We start from the raw sequence: 22,522 nt of genomic DNA, 5'->3' as shown, positions 1-22,522 counted from the left end.
TGCTGCTCCCAGATTCCTGGGGCTGGGGTATCCACAACTCTTCGGGTTGTGGGCAAAGTTGGGGTGCGCTGCTCTCCTCATTGTCTCCAATGTTCTGGAGCTCGGGTGTCTTGTCCTCCAACTCCCTAGAGCTTTGCCACTTCTTCTGTAGGTGTCACTCTTGCCCTTCTTTGTCCGAAGAGCAGCTGCCCCTGTCATCCGTGTCGGATGGGAGACGCCTCTTGCCACTAGTCTGGGAAGTGGCTTGGTCCCTTCTTAGCCCCTTCTTCCTTTTGGCTCTCTTCACCAGCTGCCATTCCCCCTGCTGATTTTCTGCTGCTTCCTCCTCCATTGATTCGCTCTCCTGAGGAGTGGGAGGTTCAGGAGGCAGTGCTGTTGATTGGCTGTCTGCTGTCTCAAACTTTTCCTCCACCTTGTCTCTCTCTGTGCCCTCCTTTGTCCCGTTGTTCTCACTGGGGGCCTTAGCGGTTGGAGGGTTGCAAGTGTCCTTGGTAGTAGTGACACGAAGCATTTCATCTGCTTCCCTCTCGTTGGCTTTGGATGCCTGTGCATAAATGAGGCAGCGTTTCGGGCAGGTCCTGTAGAGGTGGCCTGCCTCACCACATAGGTTGCAGCACTTAGTCTGTTTGCAGTCCTTTGTCTGGTGCCCTTCCTGTTTGCAGTTCTTGCAGAGGACGGCCCTGCAGTTGGCCGCCACATGACCAGACTTACCGCATGAGTGACAAAGTTTGGGCTGCCCAACGTAGACAAGGTAGCCACAGCTTCCCCCAATAGCGAAGCTGGAAGGAGGGTGGAGGATAGCTCCCTTACCATCGGTCTTGAGCGTGACCTTGATCTGGAGTTTGCTTGTCCAAGTCCCGAAGGCATCTTTAACCTTGGTGCAGCTCCTAACCATGTTGACATACCTGGCGAGGAAGGTGAGCACATCTGCGACAGGGACGTGGGACTTGTAGAGATGCACAGTCATCATATGGTCCCATTGCAACGGCAGAGCAAAGAGCGACTCCACCATCAGGATCTTCATCTCTGGCTGTCCTCTCTTCTCCTCGAACAGCTACAGGAACTTGACACAGGCAGCCACACTCCTGAAGGTCACGCTGGGGAAGTCCTGCAGGCAGTAGATTTTCGCAGCTTCAAATCCAGACGACTTCAGCAGGATCCGCTTGATGAAGAAGGCACGATCCATGGGTGATCGTCCTTCGCTGTCTTTCACCACCACCCTAATGCTATTATGCATCCCATGGTTTGGGGCTCGACTGGTTATAGCCACTGCTTCACGACTACACTTGATCTTAGCCAAAAGGCCGAGAAGCAACAGAATGCTTCAGTCACTTCTCACTACTGCCCTCTGTTGGACGCTCTTCCTCCTGCTGAGTGCAAGAGTCCTTCTCTTCGATCCTCTTCTGAGTCGCGGTGTCTGTGGTGACTTCTTCCAGAATGCTTCAGTCACTTCTCGCTACCGCCTTCTGTTGGATCAAGATACAATGCCTTCAGTCTTGTCTTTTTAACCTTGTTAGTCATCTTAACTTTATTTTGTACTTTGACCCCATTTGTTTCTCACCCTTGTTTTTCTGTCTTCCACTTTTGCTTCTTACTTTTCTGTCTTTTGTTTCTATCCTTGTTTCCTCCTCTTCTGTCTCCCTGCTCAGGTTCCCATCCCCCTGCCATTCTTGTTTAAACCCTCCCCGACCACACTAGCAAACAACCCCACGAGGATATTGGTCCCAGTCCTGCCAAAAAGCAACCCGTCCTGTTTGTACTAGTCCCACCTTCCCCAGAACTGGTCCCACTGTCCCAGGAATCTGAATCACTATCCCCTGCACCATTTCTTCAGCCATATATCCATCTGATGTATCCTGTAATTTCTACTCTCACTAGCACGTGGCACTGGTACAAATACCTTTTAGGTCCTACTTTTTAATTTACATCCTAACTCCCTATATTCAGCTTCTAGGACCTCATCCCTTTTTCTACTTATGTCGTTGGTACCAATATGTTCACCCTCCCCCTTCAGAATGCCCTGCAGCCTCTCTCAGACCTCCTTGACCCTGGCACCAGGGAGGCAACATACCATCCTGGAGTCTCTTTAGCAGCTGCAGAAACACCTGTCCATTCCCCTTACTATTGAATCCCCTATCACTATAGCCCTGCCACTCTTCTTCCTCCCCTCTTGTGCAGCAGAGCCCCCCATGGTGCCATGGACTTGGCTGCTGCTGCTTTCTCTTGAGGAGCCGTCTCCCCCAGCATTATCCAAAACGTTATATCTGTTAGAGAGGGGGGCAGCCACAGGAGCCTCCTCTACCACCTGTCTTCCTCTACTCTGCCTGGTGGTCACCCATCCCCTTTCTGTCTGTTCATTCTTTACCTGTGGGGTGACCATCTCATTGAACATGCTGTCCACAATAATCTCAGCATTGTGGCTGCTCCACAGTGAATCCACCTGCAGCTGCAGCTCCGAGATACGGTTAGCCAGCAGCTGCAGCTAGACACGCTTCTTGCACACATTGTCACCAGGGACACAGGAAGTGCCCATAGCTTCCCACATAGCACAGGAGGAACATATCACGGACGCGAACTCTGCTGCCATGACTTCCCTTTAGTTTAAACTCGTTAGTTACTCCCTTTCAAGGATACTAATTATGCTAGGGGCCTTATTCCACTCCAAACACACCCACTACAGTCTAAAGTCCTCAAGCACTTTTGTTTAAGCTAATGGACTATAGCAATTTAATTAGCAAGAAAAGTGGAACTGGAAGTACTCACCTGACCCGACTTAACAATAAAATGCCACCCCTGAGTCATGTCACTTTTTGAATCATGATGTCCTCGCTCAGCTTTCAGCCCTGAGTCCAGCTCCTGCTCTTTTTAAAGCTATATTCTGACTGCCAGTTCCTGCTCATTACAAATCTCCACTCTTACTCTCAGCTCCCGCTATACTTAAACATCTGCTCTGACTCTCAGGTCCCAATCCTTTTACATGCTGCCAAGGCCGCCGGTCCTCCTGCAGTGCCTCCCTGGAAACAGGATCAATTGAGTGGTTAGGGTCTGGGGTGTACTGTCTGAGATTGTGGTGGGGACATGGCCAATTGAGGGGTTAGCATCTGGACTACACTGTCTGAGAGTGTGGTGGAGATAGGGTTAATCGAGTGGTTACAGTCTGGAATGCACGACCTGAGAGTGTGATGAAGGCAGGGTTAGTCGAGTAGTTAGGATATGGAATGCACTGCCTAAGATTGTGTTAAAGGCAGGATCAATCGAGTGGTTAGGATCTGGAATGCACTGTCTGAGAGTGTGGTGGAGACAGGGTCAATCGAATGGTTAGGATCTGGAATAATCTACCTGAGAGTTGTTGGAGGCTGGGTCAATCGATTGGTTAAGATCCAGAATTCACTGTCTGAGAGTGTGTTAGGGGGAGGGTCAATCGAGTGGTTAGGATCTGGAATGCACTGTCTGAGAATGGGGTGGAGACAGAGTCAATCGAGTGACTAGGATCAGCAATGCACGGTCTGACAGTGTGGTGGAGACAGTGTCAACCGAGTGTTTGGGATCAGGAATGCACTGCCTGGGAGTGTGATGGAGGCTGGGTTAATTGAATAGTTTAGGGTATGGAATGCACTGTCTGAGAGTGTGTTAGAGGTAGGGTCAATCGAGTGGTTAGGATCTGGAATGCAGTGCATGAGGGTGTGGCAGTGACTGGGTCAACCGAGTGGTTGGGATCAGGAATGCACTGTCTGAGAGTGTGTTAGAGGTAGGGTCAATCGAGTGGTTAGGATCTGGAAGGCAGTGCATGAGGGTGTGGCAGTGACTGGGTCAACCGAGTGGCTGGGATCAGGAATGCACTGTTTGAGAGTGTGTTAGAGGTAGGGTCAATCGAGTGGTTAGGATCTGGAATGCAGTGCATGAGGGTGTGGCAGTGACTGGGTCAACCGAGTGGTTGGGATCAGGAATGCACTGTCTGAGAGTGTGTTAGAGGTAGGGTCAATCGAGTGGTTAGGATCTGGAATGCAGTGCATGAGGGTGTGGCAGTGACTGGGTCAACCGAGTGGTTGGGATCAGGAATGCACTGTCTGAGAGTGTGTTAGAGGTAGGGTCAATCGAGTGGTTAGGATCTGGAATGCAGTGCATGAGGGTGTGGCAGTGACTGGGTCAACCGAGTGGTTGGGATCAGGAATGCACTGTTTGAGAGTGTGTTAGAGGTAGGGTCAATCGAGTGGTTAGGATCTGGAATGCAGTGCATGAGGGTGTGGCAGTGACTGGGTCAACCGAGTGGCTGGGATCAGGAATGCACTGTTTGAGAGTGTGTTAGAGGTAGGGTCAATCGAGTGGTTAGGATCTGGAATGCAGTGCATGAGGGTGTGGCAGTGACTGGGTCAACCGAGTGGCTGGGATCAGGAATGCACTGTCTGAGAGTGTGTTAGAGGTAGGGTCAATCGAGTGGTTAGGATCTGGAATGCAGTGCATGAGGGTGTGGCAGTGACTGGGTCAACCGAGTGGCTGGGATCAGGAATGCACTGTTTGAGAGTGTGTTAGAGGTAGGGTCAATCGAGTGGTTAGGATCTGGAATGCAGTGCATGAGGGTGTGGCAGTGACTGGGTCAACCGAGTGGCTGGGATCAGGAATGCACTGTTTGAGAGTGTGTTAGAGGTAGGGTCAATCGAGTGGTTAGGATCTGGAATGCAGTGCATGAGGGTGTGGCAGTGACTGGGTCAACCGAGTGGCTGGGATCAGGAATGCACTGTTTGAGAGTGTGTTAGAGGTAGGGTCAATCGAGTGGTTAGGATCTGGAATGCAGTGCATGAGGGTGTGGCAGTGACTGGGTCAACCGAGTGGCTGGGATCAGGAATGCACTGTCTGAGAGTGTGTTAGAGGTAGGGTCAATCGAGTGGTTAGGATCTGGAATGCAGTGCATGAGGGTGTGGCAGTGACTGGGTCAACCGAGTGGCTGGGATCAGGAATGCACTGTTTGAGAGTGTGTTAGAGGTAGGGTCAATCGAGTGGTTAGGATCTGGAATGCAGTGCATGAGGGTGTGGCAGTGACTGGGTCAACCGAGTGGCTGGGATCAGGAATGCACTGTCTGAGAGTGTGTTAGAGGTAGGGTCAATCGAGTGGTTAGGATCTGGAATGCAGTGCATGAGGGTGTGGCAGTGACTGGGTCAACCGAGTGGCTGGGATCAGGAATGCACTGTTTGAGAGTGTGTTAGAGGTAGGGTCAATCGAGTGGTTAGGATCTGGAATGCAGTGCATGAGGGTGTGGCAGTGACTGGGTCAACCGAGTGGCTGGGATCAGGAATGCACTGTTTGAGAGTGTGTTAGAGGTAGGGTCAATCGAGTGGTTAAGATCTGGAATTTACTGTCAGAGAGTGTGGTGGAGACAGGGTCAGTTGAGTGGTTGGGATCAGGAATACACTGCCTGAGAGAGTGAGGTAGGCAGGATCAATTGAGTGTATAGGGTCTGGAATGTACTGTCAGAGAGTGTGGTGGAGACAGGGTCAGTTGAGTGGTTATGGATCTGGAATGAACCACCTGAGAGCGTGATGTAGGCAGGGTCAATCGGCTGGTAAGGATCTGGAGTGAACTGCCTGAGAGTGTGATGGAGGCAGGGTTAACCGAGTAGCTAGGGTATGGAATGCACTGCCTGCGAGTGTGATGGAGGCAGGGTCAATCGAGTGGTTAAGTTCTAGAATTCACTGCCTGGGAGTGTGTTAGAGGCAGGGTCAATCGCGTGGTTAGGATCTGAGACAGGGTCAATTGAGTGGTTGGGATCAGGAATGCACTGCCTGTGAGTGTGGTGGAGGCAGGGTTAATCGAGTGGTTAAGTTCTAGAATTCACTGCCTGGGAGTGTGGTGGAGACAGTGTCAACCGAGTGTTTGGGATCAGGAATGCACTGCCTGGGAGTGTGATGGAGGCTGGGTTAATCGAATAGTTAGGCTATGAAATGCACTGCCTGCGAGTGTGGTGGAGGCAGGGTCAATCGAGTGGTTAAGTTCTAGAATTCACTGCCTGGGAGTGTGTTAGAGGCAGGGTCAATCGCGTGGTTAGGATCTGAGACAGGATCAATTGAGTGGTTGGCATCAGGAATGCACTGCCTGAGAGTGTGTTGGAGGCAGGATGAATTGAATGTTTCGGGTCTGGAATGTAGTGCCTGAGAGTGTGTTGGCGGCTGGGTCAATCAAGAGTTAGGATCCGGAATGCACTGCCTGAGAGTGTGATGGAGGATGGGTCAATTGTTTGGTTAAGATCTAGAATTTACTGCCTGAGAGTCTGATGGAGGCAGGGTCAATCGATTGGTTACGATCCAGAATTCACTGTCTGAGAGTGTCTTGGAGGGAGGGTCAATCGAGTGGTTAAGATCTGGAATGCACTGTCTGAGAATGGGGTGGAGACAGAATCAATTGAGTGGTTAAGATCTGGAATGCACTACCTGAGAGTGTGGTGGAGGCAGGTTCAATCAAGTGGTTAAGATCTGGAATTCACTGTCTGAGAGTGTGGTGGAGACAGTGTCAACCGATTGTTTGGGATCTGGAATTCACTGTCTGAGAGTTTGGTGGAGACAGGATCAATCGGGTGGTTAGGATCTGGAATGCCTGTCTGAGGATGTGGTGGAGACAGGGTCAATCAAGTGATTAGAATCAGGAATGCCTGTCTGAGAGTTGTGGTGGGGACAGGGCCAGTCGACGCGTTGGGATATGGAATGCACTGCCTGAGAGTGTGTTGGAGACAGGGTCAATTGAGGCACTCTAGAGGGAATTAGATTACTGTCTGAAAAAGAAATTAAGAAGGATTATGGGCGTTGCTCCTGCAGGAAGCCAGCACAGACAAGATGGGGTGAATGGCCTCCCTCTGTGCTGTCACCATTCTATGATTCTCTGACAATGCTCTAGTGAAGCACCTTGGGACATGTTATTACATTAACAGTGTGACATCAATGCAAATCACTCTTTTTGTTGTTGGTTTAATATAGAAACTAGGAGCAGGAGTAGGTCATTCGGCCCTTCGAGCCTGCTCCACCATTCATTATGATCCTGGCTGATCATCCAACTCAATAGCCTGCTCTCGCTTTCTCCCCATATCCTTTGATCCCTTTTGCCCCAAGAGCTATATCTAACTTCTTCTTGAAAACATACAATGTTTTGGCCTCAACTACTTTCTGTGATAGCAAATTCCATAGGTTCACCATTCTCTGAGTGAAGAAATTTCTCCTCATCTCAGTCCTAAAAGGCCTACCCATTATCCTCAGACTGTGATCCGTGGTTCTGGACTCCCCCTCCATCGGGAATATCCTTCCTGCATCCACCCTGTCTAGTCCTGTTAGAATTTTATAGGTTTCTATGAGATCCCCCCTCATTCTTCTGAACTCCAGTGAATATAATCCTAACTGACTCATTCTCTCCTCATATGTCAGTCCCGCCATCCCAGGAATCAGTTGGGTAAACCTTCGCTGCACTCCCTCTGGAGCAAGAAGATCATTCCTCAGATAAGGAGACCAAAACTGCACACAATATTCCAGTTGTGGTCTCACCAAGCCCCTGTACAATTGCAGCAAGATATCCCTGTTCCTGTACTCGAATCCTCTGGCTATGAAGGCCAACATACCATTTGCCTTCTTTACCATCTGCTGCATCTGCATGCTTACCTTCAGCGATTGGTGTACAAGGACACCCAATTCTCGTTGCACATTCTCCTCTCTCAACTTATAGCCATTCAGATAATAATTTGCCTTCCTGTTTTTGCTACCAAATTGGATAACCTCACATTTATCCACATTATACTGCATCTACCATGCATTTGCCCACTCACTCAGCTTGTCCAAATCACACTGAAGCATCTCTGCATCTTCCTCACAGCTCACCCTCCCACCCAGCTTTGTGTCATCTGCAAATTTGGAGATATTACTTTTAGTTCCCTCATCTAAATCATTAATATATATTGTGAATAACTGGGGTCCCAGCACCTATCCCTGTGGGTCCCCACTAGTTACTGCCTGCCATTCGGAAAACGACCCGTTTATTCCTTCTCTTTGTTTCCTGTCTGCCAACCAGTTTTCTATCCATCTCAACATACTACCCCTAATCCCATGTGCTTTAATTTTACACGCTAATCTCTTATGTGGGACTTTGTCGAAAGCCTTCTGAAAGTCCAAATAAACCACATCCACTGGCTCCCCCTCACCAACTCTACTAGTTACATCCTCGGAAAATTCCAGTAGATTTGTCAAGTATGATTTCCCTTTCATAAGTCCATGCTGACTCTGTCCGATTCAGCCACTGTTTTCCACGTGCTCAGCTATTAAATCTTTTATAATGGACTGTGGAATTTTCCCCACTACTGATGTCAGGCTGACTGGTCTATAATCCCCTGTTTTCTCTCTACCTCCCTTTTTAAATAGTGGGGTTACATTAGCTCCCCTCCAATCTGTTGGAACTGTTGGACCCAGTATTTCTAGGGCCACTTCCTTAAGTACTCTGGGATGTAGATTATCAGGCCCTGGGGATTTATCAGCCTTCAATCCCATCAATTTCCCCAACACCATTTCCTTACTAATACTGTTTTCTTTCAGTTCCTCCTTCTCACTTGTGTTCTTCAACATTTAATCCTGATGAATTTGCAGGGAGGGGCAGATACAAATCAAGAGATAAGTTGCCTCTTAGTTCACTGATGAAGTATGTGTGAGAAATGCGTAATGTAAACGCCGAGTGTTCTCAGTGCCAGCAGTGTCAGTTTACAGTGATCTCATCCACTTCATTCGAACTAGGTTCATGGACATGTATTTGCTAATTTCCTGTTAAGCTGCATTTAAAGCTTCTGCAGAAACATTCATTTGCAGAGCCTGGTCTCTGCTCATTCTAGTCTGTTGTGAATCTGCAATTATAATTGCTCTACCATTGGTAGCCATGCCTTCATTTGCCTCTGCCTCCAGCTTTGGAATGCTCGCCCAATACCTCTCGGCCTTTCCATCTCATTTTCCTTCTTTGAGACTTCTTATAACCTATATCTTTGACCAAGCTTTCAGTCAGCTCATGTCGTGGGCTGCATCTTCCAAGGAGTAGAAATCACCATTGGATTTTCGTACACAATACCGAAGTTCACCATTTCTGGCCGAGATTTCTGAACCGAGCCTATTCAGAAATGTGAAGCATGCCTGTCCTTGGAGTCCTCCCTCATAATTTTTAAAAAATTTATTCATGGGGTGTGGCATTGCCCATCCCTAATTGCCCTTGAGAAGGTGGTGGTGAGCTGCCTTTTTGAACTGCTGCTTTCCATGTGGTGTAGGTACACCCACAGTGCTGTTAGGGAGGGAGTTCCAGGATTTTGACCCAGTGACAGTGAAGGAACGGCGATATATTCCAAGTCAGGATGGTGAGTGACTTGGAGGGGAACTTCCAGGTGGTGATGTTCCCATCGATCCGCTGCCCTTATCCTTCTAGATGGTAGTGGTCTTGGGTTTGGAAGGTGCTGTTGAAGGAACCTTGGTGAATTCCTGCAGTGCATCTTGTAGATGGTACACACACTGCTGCTACTGTGCGACAGTGGTGGAGGGAGTGAATGTTTGTGGATGGGGTGCCAATGAAGTGGGCTTATTTGTCCTGGATGGTGTCAAGCTTCTTGAGTGTTGTGGGAACTGCACTCATCCAGGCAAGTGGGGAGTATTCCATCACACTCCTGGTTTGTGCTTTAAAGATGGTGGACAGGCCTTGGGGAGTCAGGAGGTGAGTAACTCGTCACAGGATTCCTAGCCTCTGAACTGCTCTTGTAACCACAGTATTTATATGGCTAGTCTAGTTCAGTTTCTGGTCAATGGTAACCCCAGGATGTTGACAGTGGGGGATTCAGCGATGGTAATTCCATTGAATGTCAAGGGGTGTTGCTTAGATTCTCCCTTGATGGAGATGGTCATTTCCTGGCACTTGTGTGGTGTGAATGTTACTTGCCACTTGTCAGCCCAAGCCTGGTTATTGTCCAGGTCTTGCTGCATTTGGACATGGATCTGAGGAGTTGTGAATGGTGCTGAACATTGTTCAATCATCAGCGAACGCCCCCATTCCTGACCTTATGATGGAGGGAAGGTCATTGATGAAGTAGCTGAAGATGACTGGGCCTAGGACGCTATCCTGAGGAACTCCTGCAGTGATGCCCTGGAGCTGAGATGACTGACCTCCAACAACCACAACCATCTTCCTTTGTGCTAGGTATGACTCCAACCAGTGCAGAGTTTTCCCCCTGATTCCCATTGACTCCAGTTTTGCTAGGGCTCCTTGATGCCACAAATGCTGTCTCGATGTCAAGGACAGTCACTCTCACCTCACCTTGGGAGTTCTGCTTTTTAGTCCATGTTTAGACCAAGGCTGTGATCCAAACACACGAAATAGGAGCAGGAGTAGGCCACTTGGCCCCTCGAACCTGCTCCGCCACTCAATAAGATCATGGCTGATCTGAATGTAGCCTCAAATGCACATTCCTGCCTACCCCTGATATCCTTTCACCCCCTTGTTCATCAAGAGTGGCCAGAAGTGAGCGACCTTGGCGGAACCCAAGCTGGGCATCAGTGAGCAGGCTATTACTGGGTAGGTGTCACTTGATAGCACTGTTGATGACTCATTCTGTTACTATACTGATGATCGAGAGTAGACTGATGGGGCGGTAATTGGTCAGGTTGGATTTGTCCTGCTCTTTGTGGACGTGTTTTAGCTTTTGTTATTCGTGGCCAGGAAGGGAAGTCCTGATCTGCTGGGAAACCAATGACTCCCCAAACAATGGACCCAAAAAGATTATTGATCATTGAGAATAGCTAATGTATTATTCACAGTCCAGAGGGAACAGCAAAGCTTCATCTTCAGCATCTTCATTACTCCTCTCCATTGCCCCCTCAGCTTCAGCATCATCATTACCTCTCTTTCAGACCCATGGTCAAGATTTAGCCCTCAAAGGGCAGGCTTGGCAGACTGGAACGGTAGGGGAGCCGACTGCAACCCGCGATTGGGGCCTGACCATGATTTCATGCTGGTGAGCCAATTAAGGGCCACCCAGCATGAAACACATGCTGCAACGCTCAGCTGGAGGAGGGCAAGTGGGGAACTTCGATAATGTGCGCGCAGGAAAAGCTCAGCGAGGCAAATTTCATTTATCTGGGCCCCTGGGTAGATGACCAAGGGTTACACCCTGTTGAAGAGAAGGTTAAAGCAATCAGAGAGGCAGCTGCATCTAAGAACGTCTCTGAACTTAAATCATTTTATGGATGGCAAATTATTATGGCTGGTTTCTACCAAACTGAAGGGAAAAGCATAAAACTCCACAAAGATGAATGGCAGGACAGATGATTGGACAGAATGGAAAGAACAGCAGAGAAGACTAAAAGGTTAATCAGGAATAAGAAATTAGAGTATGAGGGGAAGGTAGCTAGAAATGTAAAAACAGATAGCAAGAGTTTCTACAGGTGTTTATAAAGGAAAAGAGTAAGTAACGTGAGTGTTGGTCCTCTAGAGAGTGACAGTGGGGAGTTAATAGTAGATAATAAGGAAATGGCGGAAGAAATGAACAAATATTTTGCTTTTTTTATTATTCATTCATGAGATGTGGACGTCACTGGCTAGGACAGCATTTATTGCCCATCCCTAATTGCTCTTGTTCAGAGGGCATTTAAGAGTCAACCACATCTGTTGTGGTGGTATTTGAACCTGGGTCCCACAGAATTATGCTGGGATCTCTGGGTTACTATTCCAGTGAATATACTACTATACCACTGCCTCCCCATTCTGTGTTCACTATAGAGGATACAAAAAACATTCCAATAATTGCTGCAAATCAGGAAGTGAAAGGGAGAGAGGAGCTTGGTGAAACTGAAATCACTAGGGAAAATATTTCAGATGAAATGAGCAGAAATGGTGTTTGCAGCACCTATGGATCTTGGGCACTGGAACAAGCCCGAGAGAATTTAAGACAGATTAATGAAGGGATAAAAACAAAAAAACTGCGGATGCTGGAAATCCAAAGCAAAAACAAAAACAGAATTACCTGGAAAAACTCAGCAGGTCTGGCAGCATCGGCGGAGAAGAAAAGAGTTGACGTTTCGAGTCCTCATGACCCTTCGACAGAACTTGAGTTCGAGTCCAAGAAAGAGTTGAAATATAAGCTGGTTTAAGGTGTGTGTGTGCGGGGCGGAGAGATAGAGAGAGAGAGAGAGAGAGAGAGTTGGGGGGGGTGTGGTTGTAGGGACAAACAAGCAGTGATAGAAGCAGATCATCAAAAGATGTCAGCAACAATGGTACAAAAGAACACATAGGTGTTAAAGTTAAAGTTGGTGATATTATCTAAACGAATGTGCTAATTAAGAATGGATGGTAGGGCACTCAAGGTATAGCTCTAGTGGGGGTGTTTTTTTTTAAAATAATGGAGATAGGTGGGAAAAGGAAAATCTTTATAATTTATTGGAAAAAAAAGGAAGGGGGAAACAGAAAGGGGGCGGGGATGGGGTAGGGAGCTCACGACCTAAAGTTGTTGAATTCAATATTCAGTCCGGAAGGCTGTAAAGTCCCTAGTCGGAAGATGAGGTGTTGTTCCTCCAGTTTGCGTTGGGCTTCACTGGAACAATGCAGCAAGCCAAGGACAGACATGTGGGCAAGAGAGCAGGGTGGAGTGTTAAAATGGCAAGCGACAGGGAGGTTTGGGTCATTCTTGCGGACAGACCGCAGGTGTTCTGCAAAGCGGTCGCCCAGTTTACGTTTGGTCTCTCCAATGTAGAGGAGACCACATTGGGAGCAACGAATGCAGTAGACTAAGTTGGGGGAAATGCAAGTGAAATGCTGCTTCACTTGAAAGGAGTGTTTGGGCCCTTGGACGGTGAGGAGAGAGGAAGTGAAGGGGCAGGTGTTGCATCTTTTGCGTGGGCATGGGGTGGTGCCATAGGAGGGGGTTGAGGAGTAGGGTTGTTGGAGGAGTGGACCAGGGTGTCCCGGAGGGAGCGATCCCTACGGAATGCCGATAGGGGGGGGTGAAGGGAAGATGTGTTTGGTGGTGGCATCATGCTGGAGTTGGCGGAAATGGTGGAGGATGGTCCTTTGAATGCGGAGGCTGGTGGGGTGATAAGTGAGGACAAGGGGGACCCTATCATGTTTCTGGGAGGGAGGAGAAGGTGTGAGGGCGGATGCGCGGGAGATGGGCCGGACACGGTTGAGGGCCCTGTCAACGACCGTGGGTGGAAAACCTCAGTTAAGGAAGAAGGAGGACATGTCAGAGGAACTGTTTTAGAAGGTAGCATCATCGGAACAGATGCGACGGAGGCGAAGGAACTGAGAGAATAGGATGGAGTCCTTACAGGAAGCAGGGTGTGAGGAGCTGTAGTCGAGATAGCTGTGGGAGTCGGTGGGTTTGTAATGGATATTGGTGGATAGTCTATCACCAGAGATTGAGACAGAGAGGTCAAGGAAGGGAAGGGAAGTGTCAGAGATGGACCACGTGAAAATGATGGAGGGGTGGAGATTGGAAGCAAAATTAATAAATTTTTCCAAGTCCCGACGAGAGCATGAAGCGGCACCGAAGTAATCATCGATGTACCGGAGAAAGAGTTGTGGAAGGGGGCCGGAGTAGGACTGGAGCAAGGAATGTTCCACATACCCCATAAAGAGACAGGCATAGCTGGGGCCCATGCGGGTACCCATAACCACACCTTTTATTTGGAGGAAGTGAGAGGAGTTGAAGGAGAAATTGTTCAGCGTGAGAACAAGTTCAGCCAGACGGAGGAGAGTAGTGGTGGATGGGGATTGTTCGGGCCTCTGTTCGAGGAAGAAGCTAAGGGCCCTCAGACCATCCTGGTGGGGGATGGAGGTGTAGAGGGATTGGATGTCCATGGTGAAGAGGAAGCGGTTGGGGCCAGGGAACTGGAAATTGTTGATGTGACGTAAGGTGTCAGAGGAATCACGGATGTAGGTGGGAAGGGACTGGACAAGGGGAGAGAGAAGGGAGTCAAGATAACGAGAAATGAGTTCTGTGGGGCAGGAGCAAGCTGAGACGATCGGTCTACCGGGGCAGTTCTGTTTGTGGCTTTTGGGTAGGAGATAGAAGCGGGCCGTCCGATGTTGGGCGACTATCAGGTTGGAAGCTGTGGGAGTTAGATCCCCAGAGGAGATGAGGTCAGTGAAAGTCCTGGAAACAATGGCTTGATGTTCAGTGGTGGGGTCATGGTCCAGGGAGAGGTAGGAGGAAGTGTCTGCGAGTTGACGCTCAGCCTCCGCGAGGTAGAGGTCAATGCGCCAGACAACAACAGCACCACCCTTGTCAGTGGGTTTGATGACAATGTCAGGGTTGGACCTGAGAGAATGGAGTGCAGTAAGTTCAGAGAGAGACAGGTTAGAATGGGTGAGAGGAGCAGAGAAATTGAGACGACTAATGTCGCGCCGACAGTTCTCAATGAAAAGATCAAGAGAAGGTAAGAATCCAGAGGGAGGGGTCCAGGTGGAGGGAGAATATTGGAGATGGGTAAAAGGATCCGTTGAACTGGGAGAGGACTCCTGCCCAAAGAAGTGAGCCCGGAGACGAAGACGGCGGAAGAAGAGTTCAGCATCATGCCGAGCCCGAAATTCATTGAGGTGAGGGCGTAAGGGTATGAAACTAAGTCCTTTGCTGAGCACTGAACGTTCAGCATCTGAGAGGGGAAGGTCAGGGGGTATAGTGAATACACGGCTGGGGTTGGGATTGGAAGAAAGGGTGGGGACGGAGGGACAGGCAGGGGTGGTGGGTCCTAGATGGGTGTTGGTGTCGATGAGTTGTTGGAGCTTGCGTTCCTTAGCACTTGAGAGAAAGAGGAAAAGTTTCTTGTTGAGGCGTCGGATGAGCCGAAGGATAAAATGAAACTGGGGGCTCGCGCAGCTTTAAAAAAGTGTACGGCGGTGCTGCTGGAGGGAGAGGTCGAGTGTGTTCATACGGCGGCGCATGGCACTCAGTGTGGATTCTGAAATCCACACTCGACCTCTCCCTCCAGCAGCACCGCCGTACCCTTTTTCAAAGCTGCGCGTGCCCCCAGTTTCATTTTATCCTTCGGCTCATCCGACGCCTCAACAAGAAACTTTTCCTCTTTCTCTCAAGTGCTAAGGAACGCAAGCTCCAACAACTCATCGACACCAACACCCATCTAGGACCCTCCACCCCTGCCTGTCCCTCCGTCCCCACCCTTTCTTCCAATCCCAACCCCAGCCGTGTATTCACTATACCCCCTGACCTTCCCCTCTCTGATGCTGAACGTTCAGTGCTCAGCAAAGGACCTAGTTTCATACCCTTACGCCCTCACCTCAATGAATTTCGGGCTCGGCACGATGCTGAACTCTTCCGCCGTCTTCGTCTCCAGGCTCACTTCTTTGGGCAGGAGTCCTCTCCCCATTCAATGGATCCTTTTACCCACCTCCAATATTCTCCCTCCACCTGGGCCCATCCCTCTGGATTCTTACCTTCTCTTGATCTTTTCATTGAGAACTGTCGGCGCGACGTTAGTCGTCTCAATTTCTCTGCTCCTCTCACCCATTCTAACCTGTCTCTCTCTGAACTTACCGCACTCCATTCTCTCAGGTCCAACCCTGACATTGTCATCAAACCCGCTGACAAGGGTGGTGCTGTTGTTGTCTGGCGCATTGACCTCTACCTCGCGGAGGCTGAGCGTCAACTCGCAGACACTTCCTCCTACCTCTCCCTGGACCATGACCCCACCACTGAACATCAAGCCATTGTTTCCAGGACTGTCACTGACCTCATCTCCTCTGGGGATCTCCCTCCCACAGCTTCCAACCTGATAGTCGCACAACATCGGACGGCCCGCTTCTATCTCCTACCCAAAAGCCACAAACAGAACTGCCCCGGTAGACTGATTGTCTCAGCTTGCTCCTGCCCCACAGAACTCATTTCTCGTTATCTTGACTCCCTTCTCTCTCCCCTTGTCCAGTCCCTTCCCACCTACATCCGTGATTCCTCTGACACCTTACGTCACATCAACAATTTCCAGTTCCCTGGCCCCAACCGCTTCCTCTTCACCATGGACGTCCAATCCCTCTACACCTCCATCCCCCACCAGGATGGTCTGAGGGCCCTTAGCTTCTTCCTCGAACAGAGGCCCGAACAATCCCCATCCACCACTACTCTCCTCTGTCTGGCTGAACTTGTTCTCACGCTGAACAATTTCTCCTTCAACTCCTCTCACTTCCTCCAAATAAAAGGTGTGGCTATGGGTACCCGCATGGGCCCCAGCTATGCCTGTCTCTTTATGGGGTATGTGGAACATTCCTTGTTCCAGTCCTTCTCCGGCCCCCTTCCACAACTTTTTCTCCGGAACATCGATGATTACTTCGGTGCCGCTTCATGCTCTCGTCGGGACTTGGAAAAATTTATTAATTTTGCTTCCAATCTCCACCCCTCCATCATTTTCACGTGGTCCATCTCTGACACTTCCCTTCCCTTCCTTGACCTCTCTGTCTCAATCTCTGGTGATAGACTGTCCACCAATATCCATTACAAACCCACCGACTCCCACAGCTATCTCGACTACAGCTCCTCACACCCCGCTTCCTGTAAGGACTCCATCCCATTCTCTCAGTTCCTTCGCCTCCGTCGCATCTGTTCCGATGATGCTACCTTCTAAAACAGTTCCTCTGACATGTCCTCCTTCTTCCTTAACCGAGGTTTTCCACCCACGGTCGTTGACAGGGCCCTCAACCGTGTCCGGCCCATCTCCCGCGCATCCGCCCTCACGCCTTCTCCTCCCTCCCAGAAACATGATAGGGTCCCCCTTGTCCTCACTTATCACCCCACCAGCCTCCCCATTCAAAGGATCATCCTCCACCATTTCCGCCAACTCCAGCATGATGCCACCGCCAAACACATCTTCCCTTCACCCCCCCTATCGGCATTCCGTAGGGATCGCTCCCTCCGGGACACCCTGGTCCACTCCTCCATCACCCCCTACTCCTCAACCCCCTCCTATGGCACCACCCCATGCCCACGCAAAAGATGCAACACTTGCCCCTTCACTTCCTCCCTCCTCATCGTCCAAGGACCCAAACACTCCTTTCAAGTGAAGCAGCATTTCACTTGCATTTCCCCCAACTTAGTCTACTGCATTCATTGCTCCCAATGTGGTCTCCTCTACATTGGAGAGACCAAACGTAAACTGGGCGACCGCTTTGCAGAACACCTGCAGTCTGTCCGCAAGAATGACCCAAACCTCCCTGTCGCTTGCTATTTTAACACTCCACCCTGCTCTCTTGCCCACATGTCTGTCCTTGGCTTGCTGCATTGCTCCAGTGAAGCCCAACGCAAACTGGAGGAACAACACCTCATCTTCCGACTAGGCACTTTACAGCCTTCCGGACTGAATATTGAATTCAACAACTTTAGGTCGTGAGCTCCCTCCCCCATCCCCGCCCCCTTTCTGTTTCCCCCTTCCTTTTTTTTCCAATAAATTATAAAGATTTTCTTTTTCCCACCTATTTCCATTATTTTTAAAAAAAAACACCCCCACTAGAGCTATACCTTGAGTGCCCTACCATCCATTTTTAATTAGCACATTCGTTTAGATAATATCACCAACTTTAACTTTAACACCTATGTGTTCTTTTGTACCACTGTTGCTGACATCTTTTGATGATCTGCTTCTATCACTGCTTGTTTGTCCCTACAACCACACCCCCCCCCCACCTCTCTCTCTCTCTCTCTCTCTCTCTCTCTCTCCGCCCCCCACACACACACCTTAAACCAGCTTTTATTTCAACTCTTTCTTGGACTCGAGTTCTGTCGAAGGGTCATGAGGACTCGAAACGTCAACTCTTTTCTTCTCCGCCGATGCTGCCAGACCTGCTGAGTTTTTCCAGGTAATTCTGTTTTTCTTTTTGTTAATGAAGGGATAGTTCCTTTAGGGGTAATTAATGAGCATTTATTTAATCTTTCACGACACAAGGATCATGACTTGACCAGTTGCCAGCTCAGAGATTTAACACACGTATATAGAATGAATGTTGAATGTATAGTATATAATAATATGCTAATAGGCATTGTATTAGTAATACCTGTCATACCTATGTCAACACCCGGCAGGACATTACATAGAGTAGAAAATATTGGGGTTTATACGGGGGGATTACTATATTAAGTACCACAATATTCCACCATATGCAGTAGACAGAGAAGGGATCACATTAGAAGTGTGTAGTATAGAGGCCACCGCAGTAGTATATGCACACCCAATATTTGAGACGGAGGAAGCAAAGTGTGGATTTAAAGCAGCAGCAAACTGTCCAGTGGAAACTATATGGGCTGCAAAAGAACCGACCCATGTTGCATATACAGGGAATGGGAGATATTGTATCACCACGTGGCAGGAAAGAATCCTGTACTGGAGCAACCGGATATGCTCGATCCACATTCATTCGGTGTGCCTACACCCACAGGTGCTGGCAAGGGCGGGGAAGGTGGAACTGGTTGAAATATGCAAGTGAGGAATGACTACTATTCAGGTCGTGGAAAACCTTAAAGATAACCTGAAACAGTATCTGAACCAGTTCTCCTACGAAAGTCCCTTATTACCAGAGCACCTCACCGCGATTCGGAGGCAGGCTCAACAAATATACAGAACTTACTATACACTGCAGCAACAGATTAGAGTCTTAAAGGAGGTTATCGAACAAATAGATTCTTCCACATGGTGGGAAGACCTGTGGAACTGGGACTCAAACGTACAGATACACTCCAGGATTCGGATTATCTCCCATGCCCTAGTTATACTTCAGCTGATATTGAATATCTATCTAACATACTTGATTCATCACACCTGGAAATCACAACAAATGTGGTGCTAGGGGAGTTTTAACAGGTGGAGAAGGAGAGGCTTAGATTAAAGGACCCGATGATACAGATGGTCTGACCAGTACTTTTTACATACCAAAGCTGGATACCTGGCCAGTATCAATGGGTGGCAGTATGTAAAGAGGGTGGACAGCAACACTGTAGTTGGCTACCTTGGGCTAGGCCAAGGGCCAAAAGGAGGGACTGTTGCGGGGGGGCATATAGGGGTACATTAAGAACTTATTGAAATGGAATGGACCACTTAAAATATCAAGCAGCCAGTGCGTGCAAGTACAGTTAAAGGCCAGGCTGGACAGAGAGGAATCTGAACCTTGCACACCCTCAGAGCCTGTGACCATCAGCAAGGCCAGGCCGAACAGGGAGGAATGCAAATATGATAGATTGGGTGTCTTAGTAGTCAGGCCGGAGCCTTAGGTTGAAAAACAACCAAGATTGGGTCTGTTTATAGCAGATAGGAAAGAACAGATGGTCCTAGTTGAGATGGGAGGGAAGGTCTCCACTGGGGGTGAAAGTAGGGACAGTTGATGCCTGTACCTTGGTACCTTTGTTGCTAGAGAGATGTCTGTTTAATATAAACCTATATGTTGATGAGCTCGGAATCTAGAAACTGTTCTTGTATGTGATCAATGATGTATAAATATGGTGAACACTTGTAGTTTAGCAGAGTGCTATCTCAAGTTGCATTGGGATGGTTGTCTCCTTGCAATTGCTCAAATAAACGATCATGACCTGTATCTGAGACTCCTGTGGTCCATTTGTCAAAATGACCACAACACTATTCCAGTGACAATACTATTATACCACTGCCTCCTCATTCTGTGTTCACTATAAAGGATACAAAACACATTCCAATAATTGCTGCAAATCAGGAAGTGAAAGGGAGAGGGGAACTTGGTGAAATTGAAATCATTAGGGAAGCGGTACTGAGCAAGCTGATGGAGCTGCCGGCTGGCAAGTCTCTGGGTCCCGATGGCCTACATCATGGGGTCTTAAAAGAGGTGGCTAATGAGGTAGTCGATGCACTGGTGTTAATTTTCCAAAATTTGCAAGATTCTGGAAAGGTTCCATCAGATTGGAAAGTAGCAAATATAACGCCTCGATTCAAGAAGAGAGGGAGGCTGAAAACTATAGGCCAGTTAGCTTGACGTCTTTCATGGGGATGTTATTAGAATAAATCATTAAGGAGCTTATAGCTGGGCACTTAGATGAGCTCAAAGCAATTAGGAAGAGTCAGCATGGTTTTGTGCAAGGAAAATCATGTTTCACCAATTTATTGGAGTCTTTTGAAGGAGTATCATGCGCAGTGGATAAAGGGGAGCCTGTAGATGTACTTTACTTAGATTTCCAGAAGGCATTTGATAAGGTGCCACATCAATGATTATTATGGAAAATAAAAGCACATGCATAATTCTGAGGTGCAGAGGGATCTAGGTGTTCGAATACATGAGTCACAAAAAGTTAGTATGCAGGTACAGCAAGTAATTAAGAAGGCTAATGGAATGCTATCCTTTATTATGAGAGGGATAGAACTTAAAGGATGTTGTGCTTCTGTTATACAGGGCATTGCTGAGACCGCACCTTGAATAGTGTGTGTGGTTTTGGTCTCCTTATTTAAAGAAGGATGTAAATGCATTGGAGGTGGTTCAAAGGAGGTTTACTAGATTGATACCTGGAATGAATGGGTTGTCTTATGAGGGAAGGTTGGACAGACTGGGTTTGTTTCCACTGGAGTTTAGAAGAGTGAGGGGTGATTTGATTGAAGTACATAAGATCCTGAATGGTCTTGACAAGGTGGATGCGGAAAGGATGTTTCCTCTTGTGGGTGAGTCCAGAACTAGGAGGCACTGTTTAAAATTAGGGGTCACCCTTTTAGGACAGAGATGAGGAGAATTTTTTTCCCTCAGAGGGTTGTGTGACTTTGGTACACTTTGCCTCAGAAGGTGGTGGAGGTGGGGGTCATTGAATACTTTTAAGGCAGAGGTAGATAGATTCTTGCTAGGGAATCAAAGGTTATCGTGGATAGATGGGAATGTGGAAATCGAAACGTGAAAAGATCAGCCATGATCTTATTGAATGGCGGAGCAGGCTCGAGGGGCTGAATGGTCTACTCCTGTTCCTGTTTCTTATATTCTTATGTTGAAGAAGGAATAAATGACATAATTGGTTGCTCTGGTTCTTCCACATTATATACCGCACTTGACTTTGTTTGTTGCCTGGAAGCCTGTTTTAATCTCACTTTGCAATGTTTCAATATGTGCCCTCTTTAAATGACCAATTATTTGGAGTATGATTGTTTCTACATTGATAAAAGTTAGTTTTTAAATTTTCTGCTGAGCTATTTCCTCTAATTTACATGTATTTTCAGTTAGCAAGGGCTGTTTCCTGTTTTGCGGCGGAGTTCTGGCTTTTTGCGCCACTTTCAGCTGACCGTTCCCACCCAAAAAGGAAAATGGTGCCATTTTGCGCACCTTGAATCGCTTGTGCATCCCTTACAGCACTTTCAATCGCAAGCACTATTTCTACCGCTTTCTTAAAATCAAGATCCACTTCAGTCAGCAATCTTGCTGAATAGCATCCTCTTGCACACCACAGACCATATGATCCCTGAACATATCATTCAGGGTTTCCCTGAATTCACAATATTCCATTAGTTGTTTTAATTTTGCCATGTAGGTAGCAATGGTCTCCCCTGGGGCTCTATTCTATGAATTGAAACTGAACCTCTGCATTGTGACTGAGGGCTTGGGTTGAAAATGTCCCTTAATGAGCTCTACTAATTCACTGAAGGTCTCCGGGCCTAGGGCACTGGGGGGTCATCAAGCTTCAAATTAAACTGTAGGTCTTGCTCTCAAAAATACTTAGGAGAATCACTCTCCTCTTTTCCTCCCCTGTGATTTTGTTGGCTTGAAAGAAGAATGTAAGACGTTCTATATATTGAGACCAAACGTCTGTGGCAGGCTCAAAGGGATCAATTCTGCCAAATTGTGGCATCTCGAATGAGTATATCTTCCTTTTATTTTAATTATCTTAGATACTCACAATTGCTGGTTGACAGCACCGGATCTGATTTATACACATCACCAGTTTGTTATAGAGTTGATTGTTCAGGCAACTTTTCTTGGTGGAAACATTGAAATTTATTTACAAGACAGCAGCTGCATGTGTGCACCTAACTCTATAACTAAAGAAGAACTCTCTCCTAGAGGTTGCCATGCTACAAACTAATTGGTTTACTGTCATGAAGCTATTAATATTTATAATATTTTGGAAAATATTTTTCTTTTAAAATAGAGGGTTAGTCTGTGGGTGTGTCCTAATTGGATTAAAGCCAGCTAGTCTGGCTGCTTTGATATGTACTAGTTTTAATATGGAAGAGAGACAGCATGCAGTTGCATTTGTTGAATAGAGCACTCAAGAAGTGGGGTAAAGGCTTGACGTCTTTCCAGCAGCTACCAAGCAATATGTTTATATTACTAATAAAATTGGGTACGATGAGAGGGGTTTAATTGTTAAAAGATAAAGTTCAAAGATACTGGTGAGACAATGAGAATTTGAATTCAATCAGTGGTGGTAGGTATAACTCAGTAGTTTTTGGGCGTGCAGAGCAGAGGCAATGTAAGATAAAAAAAAGGCAGCTGTAAGCACCCAACTGGCTCCACAGTGAAAAGTACCTCATTTTGAATCTG

Source organism: Carcharodon carcharias, chromosome 3 (assembly GCF_017639515.1).
Source record: "Carcharodon carcharias isolate sCarCar2 chromosome 3, sCarCar2.pri, whole genome shotgun sequence".
Taxonomy (NCBI): domain Eukaryota; kingdom Metazoa; phylum Chordata; class Chondrichthyes; order Lamniformes; family Lamnidae; genus Carcharodon; species Carcharodon carcharias.
The sequence above is the reverse complement of the archived record's forward strand: the minus strand, read 5'-3'. Positions refer to the sequence as shown.